Raw genomic sequence first — 14445 nt, 5'->3', positions numbered from 1 at the left:
TTTCCCTATGTAGAAAACAAAGGAACATAGTTCCAATTACAAATTATTATTTCTGGTATGTATATTCTCTATTCTCTATAGTGCCAGTATACTAGTAAAGTAACACACATGACAGATAACAAGCCTGTCTGGTCTGAGCCAGAACACCTTTGATGATACATTACTCAAATCAGAGCATTTTGAGCTAGCCCACAAATGGAGAACCTTTGCAGTTCAGTCCTTTCCTCATGACCTCGCTGCCTACAATTTTGTGTGATTAGCATTCCTTGTCTTCTAACATTTTCAATACAACATGTTACTATCAGAATAACGTCCATCTGTGCATGCTTTTTACTGCTGATTTTCTTTCTTTATCCTGAAAGGGGTTTTAAGAAGAGGGATTGTTTACATTTGCTGGATTAGATTATTGTAAAAATGGACCATTTCGCTATCATTAGTATTGATCTCCCTTCTGCTTCTGAGCCAATGAGGTGAAATAAAGACACAAAATGTCTAAACTGGAATTTGGGCCCAGATGAGACTTCTGAGCCCATACTTGGATGAGGAAAAAAAAACAAACCACAAAAAACCAAATTATCAGCATTCACATTTTGTGTGGAATTTCAAAGACAGCTATCAAAAATAACACTGTTACAAACAGAAAAGTAAAGGTTGGATTGTGACCAATGACCACTGAACACCAAAACACATGCAACCACCTCCTCTTCCTCAAACCATTGGGCTTCCTGTGCTACCTGAGCAGTTGTGGCAACCCTCTGCAGCCATTCAATGACGTTGTCACTGTTTTTCAACATAATTATGCTCACATTGTGTTTGTAAGTCCAATTGTTTCATCATTCTACTCCTACCCGTCCTGGCCCTAGAAACAGGCTATTTTGGGAAGGAAAACAGACGAGGGGATCCACATGCCAATTCATTCTCACTCTCATTAATTCTTGGCTGCATCCTGCTTTTTATATTCCAGTCTATACAGAATTCAATTAGTTTCTACTAACAGACGTTTCTAAATAATTTGTTTCACTGGCATTTCATAAGTGCTGGCCATGTCTGCTTGTCATCTCTCAGCCCTAAATGATGCTTTACCCTTTCAGCATCCCACTTAGGGCTTACATCTCAAGAAACTCCACTACCACTGAGCTGAACACTGCAGCACTCAGCTTTTAGCCTTCTCTCCTGGAAGAAAGGAGACCCCTCAGTTTGACTTGACTGATGTCTTTAGCACATGGAGAGACCAAGGCACCTCAGTTCCAGCAGGGAACCTTGCAAATAAGGCTCATCTCAGTCCACTTTTCAGTACTACAGCTCAAAAAGAGATCTGAATAATTGAAATTATGGAAGTCTAGCAAACAGAACAGGTGAAAAAGAGAGCAATAAGCAGAGTTCCTCAATCTAGTGGAGATAAAAGACCGAGGGGATTAACTTCCAGTACTATTACATACCAGGAAGCTGCAAAGAAAGCAGTGAAAAGCATTGTATTATCTCTCCTCAGAGCTTCAGTCCTCAGTAACAAACCTGAGTTGCAGCAAAGAAGATGAGGAAAAATACCACTAGAGATAGTAAAGCACTAAAAATAACTGCTTGGGACAGCCAGGAGATCTCCACAAGTATTGCTTTTCAGGTCAGACAAACAGCTCTAAGGAATAGCTCTGGCGTAGCTTTTAAGGTTGAGGCCAGCAAGATCAAACATGCTCTACTGAGATCCCTTCCCATCGTATTTTCTAGGATTTTCCAGCCAAGAAGGAGACACAGAAGGACTTTGTTATTCGTAAGCCATCAGACTCAAGGACACCACTTTCTTTTACCTTAATTTTACAGTCTAAGTATGTTATTTCAACACAGAAAAGACCTTCACAAGATCCCAGAGCTCACTGATGGACTGAGACACCAAAAGAAACCACACACACTCAGATACTTCCATCACACAAAGACTTAATACTTCACCTCAAAATAAGTCATTTAACACACAGCATACATGCAAAAAGCATTCCCCCATTTGATGAAGTTCTTAAATGAAGGAACTTTAATGTATTTGATACATACCGTTTTACAAACAAGCATTTTGAATAAGGCTTAATTTTCTTTACCAACCTTTTACTTCACTGTTTTCTGTTGCTACATTGCTGCCTTGCAGCAATCCTACAGATACCTGAGACGAAGCTTCTACTTTGGTGCAAACAGCAAAAAATCAAGCCTTAAATTACCTTCCACCCCAACCCATCAATTTCTGATGCACTTCAGACATCCCACTCAATTTAAAGCCAATCCAGGGTACAGGCCTGGAAGATGCTGACTCTCTGCTGCTCTCAATTAAACAGACAGTAGTCAGAGAACTACACTGTATCCAAAGATCATGTTTTGTAATAGCTTTGAGGAAAGGAAGCAGTTTCTATACTTTTTGATTGACCAAATGAGAACATCTGGTTACCTCTTTACTTTTTACATACTCTGATATTGGTTTTATTCCCTTGAAGAGAGGGTTCACTGTATCAAAACTACTTATCACCATTTAAAAAACATTTAAGAAAATCATCACAGTAAGGGTAGAATTTCATTTGCTACATAACACGTTAATGTTTTTTTATGACTGTTCTACTAGAGAAGGCCATTTGATCCTGCCCCACAATCCTGTAACCAACCCCCTTTTACATGCATAAATCACCCATTGCAACCCTAAAGTCTACTTCTTACCTGCTAGATACTTTCAGAATCAGGTAACCTCCTTTCTTAATCACTTTCCCTTCAAGGCATCATCACATTCAAATAGCACCATTCATTTTTCAGAGCGGAGACTTACATTAGCTAAAGCAATGGCTAGCAAGTGAGGAGTCTAATGTACAGCCTGAATATAAGACTGAAATGCAGCTGGAGAACGGACAATTAAGCAAGATGTCTACAGCTCAATTACTAACATTGGCATCCCTCAAAATTACTTGCAGGAGAACACGCAGACCAATTAATATCCAAATACAACATGTAAAGACAGATACTGTGATCAGAAATGAAGGTATTACAAGCAACTGGATTATCTGTGCGCTCTTAAGGATAAAATAACCATTTAACAGCACTGAACAGATACACAGTAGAAGATACACAATTCCTTGCAAGTCCTAACACAACACATTTGTGTAAAAGGGAGCTTCAGATTACATTTGGATAGTTGAACAGCTAGCCCACTACTTTCAAGTGCTGTCTGGTCACTGGTACATAGCAAAACCTTTTCTACCTTCCATTCAGTCCTGCATGTGGAAACCAACAAAATTAACCCAGAGTGGAGTCTAACTGCACAGCCAGGCAAGGCTGGCTCCAAGAAGGCGTGGAGCTATGGACAGACACTGGAAGAGCCTTTCAGAGTGACAGAAACACTAGCTGTACCTCAGAGCTATGCCTACCCTTCCGACTATATGGACCTACAGGAGCACATCTACAGAGCAAAACAGTTCAAGCACTGAGGAACCAACATCTGCAGTGCAGAGGGTCTTACTTCAGACTAGGTTTGGGGCAGTCCCCATAGACTGAAGGCCAGGTAGTAGCCGGAGCCCCTCTGGTACACATCTAGAGCACACATTCAGACTTCTGTTCCACCTGAAAGAAAGCCAGTCCACACGCTTCAAGACTGCTCTACAATGCAAAGCAAAGCACAGTAAATAGGATAACTGGGAGATTCCTTCAAAAGCTTGCACACCTAATCTGAACTGAAATGCTATTTGAGCCAGGATCCTTGGAATACTTCCAGCAGTCAGTAGAAAAAGTAGCTCCTGGAAAGGCCAGTAAGCAGAGGCCAAGCTTTCCAGACAAGGCTATAATCTCCTGGGAACCACTTAATTTTTTTACCCACCACTTAATTATTTCCATTCCTACCAAAAAGGCACCTTTGTGAAATTCAGCTCTCCAGCTGTGCTCCTGAACTATCAAGACGACCTTGAGGAACAGCTGAGCAAACCAAACTCCTGGCTGCTGAACACCCTTTGGAGTAGGAAGCAACTGCTACAGTTTTCACTTCAAAGCACGAGGGCCAAAGTCTGTATAGCATGCTACAAGCATAATTCTTTGTTTTGTGTGTATTCTTCAACTATTTGGCACTCTTAATACAGGTGACAAACCCTTCTAATTCCCACTTTACCCTTCCAAGATGCTAGATAGCTGTTTGCCTTCAATTTGGGTGCTATTTAAAGTTAAATGACTAATAACCTTAAGAGTACAAGAAAATAGGTCTCCTGTATTCCCAGCCTGGCTTGAGACATCAGAGTAGCCAAAACACACAGCGATGACCTGACATCACATTTGATGCCACAACTTTCCCCTGCTGCAGGCAGTATCAACTGTTTAGCATCTCTCAATTTCTTCTTCTTTCCTAGTGAGACTCCAGCATACATAAATTTGGTGCAGGAGGAAAGGGAAGGAAACCTGGTACTCAAAATAGTACCTGCAAGAGAAGCAGCGGAAAACAGGGTCTGAAGGATTTCTTACAAGGACTGCTCAAGCAAACTCTCTGCCTCCCAGCAAGCTCTGTATTTCCCACTCCCCATCAGCCCATACCAGTTACAAGCCAAGAAATTGCTGCATCCTTAAAACATATATAACATTTCAGAATTTAATATACCAAATGTCAATGTTGCAGTAGAGTTGGAAAGTCTGAAAGCTTTAAAAAATACAAGTACAGACACATTTCATCTGTTATACTTCGTATAAAAAGAAGCTTGACACATTGGCAGATATTGATTTTTCCCCTCTAATTCATATTGAATTTAAGAACATTCACTTCAGCTTTGAACAAAAAGCTAAATTCTCAGAAGTTTCACAGATGCTTCCCCCAAAGTTTTCCCATCTACAGTTTACATCTGCACATCAAAACATCTATGCTGTAGGCAAAACCTCTTCCCAAAAGGGTGCTGTGTAAGCCTAGTGTAGACTTTCAGCATAAATTCTGACCAGTTATCCATTTCATAGAGCATCCATAGCAGCAACACCACTGACAGATTGCCACTCACATCTCTGTCTCTCTAATGTTAAATGGAGCAGCGATTTATGGGCACAAGCCATAGGACTCAGTGGGGTTTGCAAGAGTGTAGGTACAGTTACTTTTAACATCAGTAGGAAGATCAGCAAGAAACCACAAAGCCAGAAAGGTCCTTCCAGCACACCTCTGGGAAAGAAGCGAGGTGAGAGCCCAGTGGGAAGTGTCAGAGTCCTGACTTGGGTGATTAATCTCTTTCTTTCTCATCATCACCTGCAATGATGTAGGCAGAACTATCCTCACAACTGCTCTGAGCTGAGCTTAAGGCACACCAGGACAACACAATTTCCTGTGATCATCACAACTATCCTGCAAAGCAAAGCAGTTGTTACTTGCCACTATCATCTCACAGAGGAGCCTCCAATGGAGACGAGAACCCAATCATACCAGGCTCAGACAACAGCAAAAAAAGTAATAATAAAAAAAATCCTATCCAATAAATCTACAATCAACAAAACAAATGATACCCAAAAAGACAAATGGAGATGACAAAGCATCAGACACACAGCATGACTGAAAATTATGCATGCTACTTTCAGTGTATCAGAAGCAGCTTAATCTCCACTGCTCTTAATCTAATGCTTCTGGAAAACATTGGTTTTATAGTATTTTGGATAGCAGCATTTTTAATAGTAAGAGCTTTATAAGTATTTTACATTGCAGCATAAATTAGCCACTAACTGCACTAAAACAAAGGTACAGTTCTATACAGTGTCTATCCCATATAGTTCTTACCTTCCAATTTGCTGCATTTGTAAATTCTTTTGAACAGTGCAAGGGTTTTAATGCATAGGCATTTTTGGAGATAACATTTCTGGTTTAGTCAAGTCACAATACAAAATATACAGTACCCTGTTGACTGCTTGCTTTTCATATTCTTTCATAAACATCAAATTTCTGGTGAAACCACTGAGATGCCTACATTTCCAATATGACTTTACAGTAAAAATAATTTACGATAACATCAAAGGATACATTAAAGGAAAAGATGAGCTGATTGCTTGTGCACTTTATTTGATATCAACATTCTTCTGTAAGCAGTGCTGACAGTACTGTCACTACATATGAAACTGTACAGAAATAAAAGAAACATGTACTGATGATTCCAGGCTGAATCTGCATTTTTTTTAAAGTATGGCTATGCAGCACAATAGCACAGATCCCTATTCTGAATTAAATTCTACTCTTAAAAAGATCCTTCAAGACAAGGAAGCTAGCAGAAATCAATGCAAAGCTCCTTAGCTTGCAATACAGCTCCTTCTTTTATCAGACATGGTAGAGGAAGAGCTTTGGTAAAGGTTTACAATCAGCACAGTTCACACACATGAACAACTGTCAGATTTCTATTAATGTCCACTGAGGACAATTCAATCCCCATTTCCCCTGTTCCTTTCCTTGCTCCAGGAATCTCTAAGCCAACATCTGCCTTTTGTCACTGCCTCTGAATATTAAATGCTGTGGATTGATCAGAAGACAGGCCAGTCCATTAACAGTGAAACTTTGCAATCCTATACAACTGATTGCATTATATTGTGAGATATCGGATATTTTTATAAAGCAAGTTCTAAATACTCTAACAAGAAATTAAAAAAATCTGATGGACTTTTTTCTGGGTTTTTATGTCATGGATTTTATGACTAGAGACACAGTCAGAATACGTTGGGATTTTTTTTGTACAAGGCTCTATTTAAGCACATATTGTGAATTTTAAGTGCTTTGTTCCAGCTGTCAGAGAAAGAAAAGGCCCCTTTGTTATTGCCTAGCCTGAATGTATTGAGAATACCATCGTAAAGCACACCATTTGAAAGATGTATTTTTCTGTGTGATAGAAGTCCAAAACCGGTATAGATAATATAAGAAGTGTTCCACAAAAGTTTCTCTTCATACTTTTAAAAGCCATGTTGTAAAAACACACAACAAAGCAGCACAAAGTCTAGGCTAAGAAACACCAATGAAGTTGGTTGAAGTCTGAAAGAAAATAGCACAGATTTTAAAATGTGGCATACATTAAATTGTGCAGTGTTTCCCAAGGACTATAATATGTGAAGAAATTGGCTTGCAGTTCAGCTTAAGCTACCAGCTACAGATCAGCACCACCAAAACCAAAATGCAATTATACGACATTATCTTCCTTCTGTGGCAAGGTACACTGATGAAAAGGTATCAAATATTCTTTCATGTAGAACTGGTATTGCCCACAGAACTATAAAGAGAATATAAATACATGCACACAACTTCAAATCAACCACTCTGAAAACTGCAGTGTGAAAGTCTACAAGGAAACTTGAATCTTTGCTCTAGAAATAAAAGGGGAAAGAAAATATAAAGGAAATTGTTGTGGTAACCGAGCTGAAAACAGTGCATCCATTCATTATGGATAAGCACCTGGATGACAGAACTTAAAGAAAATATTTTTTTCTACCTCTCTTGCTCCCTGCATTCCCCTTCATGAGTTCCCACAGTAGTGCTCAATGTTTTCTCATATTCCAGGTCTCCATTCTCACATTTAGTAGCCTACATAATCTCAAATACATACTTCTAATTTTCTCTTTCATTGTTCCTTCCTTATCACCAATGCTCTTCAAGAATTAAAACCCTACCCTCAAATTAAGCTGATATCCTTCCCAAGCATTCTGGATCAGTAGATGCTAAACCAAAAACTTCTCAAAAACTACTAAAGATGCTTGCTTAGTTCAGCCTACCCACATTTCTAGTTTCCACCATCCATCACTGCTGTAGCACCCAGAAGTTACGTTGTTCTACTTCATCCAGAACAGGCCTTATTCTAAGAAAACAAGCAATAGGAGAGAACAGTTCACAGCATTTGTAATTTGTTCTCAGACTATTTTGCCTGTTGTAAGTCAAAATCAATTCATGAATTTTAAAATTTCATAGAATCATAGAATGGTTTGGTTCAGAAGGGACCTTTAAATTTCATCTACTCCAACCCCCCTGCAGTGAGCAGGGACATCTTCAACCAGACCAGGTTGCTCAGAGCCACATCCAACTTCACCTTGAATACCTCCAGGGATGGGGTATTTACCACCTCTCTGGGCAACCTGTTCCAGTGTTTCACCAGCCCCATCATAAAAACTTTCCTCCTTATATCTGGTCAGATCCAAAAATTTCAACCAGCTCAAGGAATGAGTTCAATGGCAAAGGAAATAAACATAGAACAGCTGTTAACTGTTAATATCTGGTGACTTATTTCCTGCCCTTCCCTCTGAACTTGGCCTCATGAACCAATTCCCCATCCTCAGTAACTCACAGGCACCCTTACACCCCAGTTTTTTCCCCACTCTGTCTCTTCACCCTTTCATCCTACCATCCCACACCCTCCACCCTAGCTTACATCTGCTTCTTTGGTCTCCTTTCTTTCCCAAAAGTTATTTGGATTTCTGCTGAACTTTGAATTACATTGCCAGATTTGCACAGAGACCTCCATCAAAACACCCTCTTCCCCCAGTACACTCCAGACTGTGAACAAAGGTTAGAATACAGTTAACTTTTGGTGGGGGACAGAGACATAAAAATGGACAAAATAAAGTTTTTTGGTATTAGACCTACACAGGCTGTTTATTTGGTTTACATATAAAAATACTGAGCTCTTGCCTGATTCCTAACTACCATCTTCAACATTGCTTTTCCAAGACTGCTTTTGGTACCACAGCATACATGGGTTAAACACAAAACAATTTAAATAATTTTGGGCCGTAACAACTGTAGTTGGATCCTGCAACGCTGTAAGAAAAAAGTAATATCAAACGTAAAAGCTGTAACTCCTTTTATCTTCCCCTGTGGAAACTGTATCTCAAACATACTTTGTCCTCAATTTCAAAGCATTCAAGTTTTCCTGACATTTCCAAAATAGCATCAAATTCTGTAAAAAAAAAAAATAATCAGAAAGTTTGTGGGATTCAGAGCACTGTACGAAGTAAACCTCTCTACAGAGGTTCTGAAGCTGAACTGGGAAAAAAGCCACATCTTACTGCAATACCCTCTGAGGATGGACTTCCTCTGCTCTCAAGTCATACCTCATATCAGCACCTTTCAGTGGTGTAACTTACTGCTCTGCAAGTCACCACCTTCTACCAAAAAACTTCCCTGAAACAAGACTTCTCCCACTCCCTACACATATGTTACAGCCATCGCACTCACTGCCGTGAATTGTTCCACTGTGTGAAAATGAGAAGACCTTCCTTTAACTGGCACAGAGACCTAAAGGAGACAAACTATCCCAACCAGTCTTTATCTTTAATTATTTTCTAAGTCTTCCAAAACAGATTTTTACTCTTTGTTGTTGAGCAGTTACATTTTCAGAAGTAGAAAAGTAGCTTTCAGACCAGCTGACTACCAGCAAACAAAGGTCCCAGGTATACCACTCAGATAACTCCCTGCTGAATGGGATATACTTTCACAGACTGCTGTTCATTTAGACCCCACCTAAAAACTCTGAAAAAAAAAAAAAAGAAAAACCAGCCCAGCAGGTTCTGATTCTAAAAATTACTTTGATTTGCTGAGCTTTTTTCCCTTTCATGGCCTGCAAGTCCATTACAGAAGATGAGTATATACAATGTGCTTCTCTTGAAGCAGCAGCTGTGTCTTCCGAGTGTGAGGAAGAAAGCCTTGGAAAACTCAGATTTCCACCACAGCACAGGCACCTATAAGACATCCAGCCCATATGGAAGGATAATAGGGTAGAAAGCAGAGCTGGTGGAATTTACTTCTTATTGTTGGAATGGCTCACGGCACCATTCCTCTACATCTACACCAACACGTCATGGTAGTGATAGAGCCAATGCACCTTCCACATGCTACCCGTTACAGAGCCTCTCAGACACAACAAAGATAGCAATTTTGACAGGCTTCATATTGGATTTGCTCAGGGGGAACAAATACAAGGCAGGCAGCCACCCACAATATGTGGGGTATGGTCAGAAACAGAGGAAACAGATGACTCACTCAAACGTTCAAAGTCTTACAAACACAGTGTTCTAAGAGTATCTCAAAATTTCTTTGTTTTCCCACCTTCACTCATCCACCAGCACTTACACAGAATTTCTTGTGGATTTATCAACAGCTCAAGAGTATTACAGGAAGAAAAACAACAGTAACAAGCTGTTTGATTTCCCTGTAGGGACACTTCACAAAACAATCTGTCTGCTATGCATTGGAAAGACTGAAGTGAAAACATGAAAGGAATTAATATATGATCACCAACATAGGTATACTTTCCTTTTTGCTGGTTCCCATAAGGCTCTCAAAACACTGGATGCTAACCAAAATACCAGAGGATTCTGCAAATTTTAAGCATCACATTAGGAAAAAAAAAATCAAAGATAAAAAAACCCAACAGGAGTAGTTACAGACATAGTCAAGACAGTCCATATAGAAAGAGCAACTTTTATTAGTCCACAGTTTCTTTTTATGAACCTATATATAGCTGTATTTTCAAATTTAAAAAAAAAAAAAGCAGAAAAGCAGTAGGGCTGTACAGCACAGTTTCATGGAAAGGGTTCTGCCCAGGGCTGTGTCAGGTGGCTTCAAGTCCTGCTGTGCCTGTTCTCTCATAAGCAACAGTTCTACAGCTCTGAACTATACGATATCAAATGAATAACCCCATTTCTTTCAGCTTCTAGGTCCTCTGTAAGAATGTAGATAATAACAATTTCTCCATAGGGGCCTCATTAGGCTTAATTAACACCTGTGTGAGATCTTCAGATAAAAGGATTACTGTAATTACACAACGTGAACTGCTTCTTGCATAAGAAACCTTGCATTATCCCTTTCATAACTTGACCTTTTCTTAAAAGTTAGTGCCCTTATGTTCTTTTACAGGACTCTGTTCCCTATAAAAGATTATTACCTCCTGAAGCCACGTCTTAATTTTCTAATTTCAAAAGCAGATAAAGCCCAGCCTCTCCTTCCTATTTGAACAAAAGGGATCCTGGAGTCTTTGCTTTTTGGAAGTTTTTTAATCATTGTTCCCCTACCTGCCTCCCTTTCACAAACAAACACTTAACTTTTTTTAATGTTTATGATATTCTTTTCATCCTGGCTCTGCAGCTGTCCTCACTGTCCCAGCGCTAAGATCCTAGAAGTGTTTCAGGCGTAAGAATTAGGCCCCGAGCACACAAGGCAGCAAGCAGGGCTGCACAGAAGAATGTCACCACAGGTGAATGGAGAGAAGACCAAAAGTCTCTTTAGACAAAGTCTACAGCCCTTTAACTCCACTTGGATCCCCATTCAGCGAAGCAGTTACAAATGAGACAACATCTCATCAACCACCAAACACAGTCAGAGACCTGGCTGGATTGTGTTCACATGGGAACAGTAGAGCCCACCCTAAATACAGGCACACTGCCTTCTTCCAGCCTGAGCCCATGAAGTTTCACTGCTTCCAGCAACCTCTCCATCTGCACATCAGAGCCTCCTCAGGCTGGAAATTAAAGCTACCAGAGCAGTACCTGTGTTGACTTGAAAGCCAGATGAGAATCAGGGCCAGGAGGGATGGGGAAAGAGAAGTAGAGTGGGACTCTGATGGGACTTGGCCTTCAGAGGCAAGTGTAGGAGCACCTGCTAGAAACCAAGCTCAAGAAGTTTGGCTATGGTTTGGCTACGGCCACACTCTCCAGAAGGGGTTCAGAAAAGCAGCTGCTCCAGAAAGGATCAGGGATTTGCCATTTCAATGTGAACTCACATACAAACAAGACATCTTTCAAGTGTAATTCTGTTGTAGGCCCCAGAACCGCAGCTCACCAGATATGGCTCCTGCATTCAGCCCTGCAGCTGAGCTTTCTATACACCTCCTGCAAGCACATAATACAAATGCATTAAAGCCTACTCTTTTCTTTAGCACGCATTAACTAAAAATGAAAACACTTCAAAAAATAGGTTTTTATTCAAATATAGCTTCACAATAACCAATCTCTACCTTCTTCATGAGTTAAATTAAATAGCATAACTACAGCACTGAATCTTGCTATGAATGACACTCTGTGCCAGTACACCCAACAACACCTCAATAGTTTTAATAAGTGGTTTTACCATAGCAAAATAAACATTTCTATCCAGCTTTCCATCTTGATTCTGTCCACCAGCATCCCCTTCTACTGATATTGTTTGACCAGTATATATTTGAAATAACAAGGATTACATTAATGTGTCTAAACACCAACCTCTATGGACATTTTTTTTTCCTTTCAAATACCTCCTGCAAAAGCAACAGAAGATAGCTGCTTTCCCCTCCCACACCCATTCAGCTCCTTTTTACTTTACCTCAACTGGACAGCTTGAGAAGAACCGTGGTAAAATATGTAGATCAAACAGATGGTATTTGCTGCTCTTTTATCAATCCTGTTGCTCAATAGTTTTCAAAAAGCCATGATAATTCATTGCTTGAATAGTCTCAGATATAGTGGAATCCAGGATCTAACTTTGTCTTGTCCATTTTGTAAGTGGAATTATTTCATTTTCAGGAAGTATCAGAACCTTCAACCAGGGCAGGAAGGGATATTGGATTATAACAAGACACCTGAAATAACTGACATTTTGTTCTTTGCTTTTAAATTTCTCCTTAAAAAGCACAGTCCTCTCCTTGCTTTATTTTGACAGATCTGAAGAGCAGTGTCCTCTGCACTTCCCAGCTGGAACAGTGGGGCAGGGACAGTTAAGCCCTCCTTTACAGTTCTCTTTACATTATCCACCTTCACCTTAAGGCATGCTCATAGCTCCCCATTCCTTCTCTCTTTCCAGAATTATATCTGGCCATTATTTCTTTAATATATCAGTAAATATCCAAAGAAACTACTCATGCATATATATATATATATATATACACACACACACACATATATATATGTTTCCATCTTTGTGTGTGTGTGTGTACACACACATATACATATCCTCCCATCCTCTTGAGAGACATGTCTTCCTCATCATATACTCAGAACTATTTATCTGACTTTTATTCTGCTTCCTTTTATGGACAGAGGTGTTAAGACAAGAAAAAAGGTTAAAATATAGAAAACCATTGTTACAGAACAATAGAGAGAAGAAAAATAGTTAAAACAATAGATTTGACTCTAAAATATCACTATTTGACGACTGTTTTGGTAGAATCTTAGTTAAGCAGTGTTCAAACTGCAATTTAGGCAGTGGTCCTTTCTAAGCAAGGGGCTCCTTAGTGAAGGAAGATATGCAAATAACTTTTATAATGTTATTTACTAGAGGTTCTGCCTTTTAACACATCTCTTCTTCTAAACAGTAAGCTCCTGTCAAGTTACTGCTCCATCAAATCTGTCAATTGCAACTCATTTGGTGCTACAGGACAAGCCGACACATTGCATAAAGGTCAAGTAGAAAAATGTCCCTTCCACTACATCAATGTCATAAATTGGTAAAGGTCACTCCATCCAATAATTGCTACTACTAAAAATAACTTTGTTGGAATCTACATGATAAGGGAGAAAAAAAAAAAAGGCAGTTCAAATCCTTCACGTTTTTTCTAAGATATGACAAACTAACATTACTGTCATTTTCTTGCAGCCTACAGAGTCTAATGAGAACAGCTTAACCTACAAGCTCTGCAGCTTTCACAAGTACATCAATTATAATATACAAAGACAAATATTCCATAAAAACATGAAAAATAAAATGTCAGCATTTATTGGCAGTAACACCTTACAATTCTTAAGATCCAATCACCATAGGAGCTCAAAGGGCTTCATAGTCTTCAATTAAAACTCTGAAGACTCTGGTAAGGCAAGTGATGATGTACACAATTTTAGAGAGCTCATCTGAAGCAGAGTGAAGTAGCTTGCCTACAGTTAGAACAGCAAGAAGCAAATATGATCACTCAGTCTAACATAAAAACAACAAAAAGAAAATCTGTTGTATTCTTTTTTTTCTTTTATCTCCCTTTTTCTGCAAAATAATTTATTCTCTCTCATCAACATTTTTAGCTACTCTTCCAAAAAGTATCACTCTATCATTTGGAACAACAGAGTGTGTTGTAAAATGTAAAATTAATGTTAGCATTAAGTTAAGAAGTTAGCATTAGGCCACTTTAATGATGGAACTGAAATCCTAAGGCTACATGAGCAACAACCTGAGTCACACAGATGCACAACCATCATCACACAAGGGAGCCTGGGTTGTGTTCCACAGTGATGGAAGATGATCAGATTCACCTTGTCTCACCACATCAATCCAAAAGAGATTCATATACAACTCAGTGTACTCTCAGTTTCCATTAATAATGAAAGATTAAAAATTGAACACTTGCACTTAAGATTCCAATTCTGTTTCATCAAGACAAGTTTAGAAGAAATTTTGCAGCTACTGGGAAGAATAGTATAAAGATTTTACACATTGGACTCTATAAGCAAAAAAAACCCCAAGGATCTTTCTCACCATGGTGTGCAATCAGT

General features: G+C 39.2%; 1 protein-coding gene across 1 annotated transcript in view; it reads right to left on the bottom strand.

Annotated features, from left to right (window-relative positions):
• Window positions 1-14445, bottom strand: part of LOC104538292 (disrupted in schizophrenia 1 protein-like) — a gene marked incomplete at its 3' end in the record, with an annotated part of 67078 nt that overhangs the window by 30185 nt on the left and 22448 nt on the right. The gene's annotated exons all lie outside the window — the stretch shown is intronic.

This window comes from Mesitornis unicolor, unplaced genomic scaffold (genome assembly GCF_000695765.1).
Source record: "Mesitornis unicolor isolate BGI_N332 unplaced genomic scaffold, ASM69576v1 scaffold18863, whole genome shotgun sequence".
Lineage (NCBI taxonomy): Eukaryota > Metazoa > Chordata > Aves > Mesitornithiformes > Mesitornithidae > Mesitornis > Mesitornis unicolor.
This window is presented reverse-complemented; position numbering and strand designations above follow the sequence as displayed.